The sequence below is a fragment of the Populus euphratica genome, unplaced genomic scaffold, assembly GCF_000495115.2.
Source record: "Populus euphratica unplaced genomic scaffold, PopEup_1.0 scaffold492.1, whole genome shotgun sequence".
In the NCBI taxonomy this organism is placed as follows: Eukaryota; Viridiplantae; Streptophyta; class Magnoliopsida; order Malpighiales; family Salicaceae; genus Populus; species Populus euphratica.
The window spans coordinates 135967-136207 of record NW_011500366.1 but is presented as its reverse complement, the minus strand read 5'-3'; positions in this window follow the sequence as shown (position 1 = coordinate 136207).

Below are 241 nucleotides of genomic sequence, written 5' to 3'. Positions count from 1 at the left end.
ATTGGTTTCACATTTCTATGAAGAGTTAACACCTAGAGATAAGCAAATAGTTGAATTGATGTGCAATGAAACTTTTGAGGATGAAGACCCTGATGAAGTAATGGAGTACTTAGACTTGCTAGCTGAAAATGCTTAAAATTGGGACACTGCAGGTACTTATGAGACACTTAGTAAAACACAACCTCATACATCTAGTAAAGGTATGTACAACCTTAGGGAAGATCATGACCTCCAAGCCAAG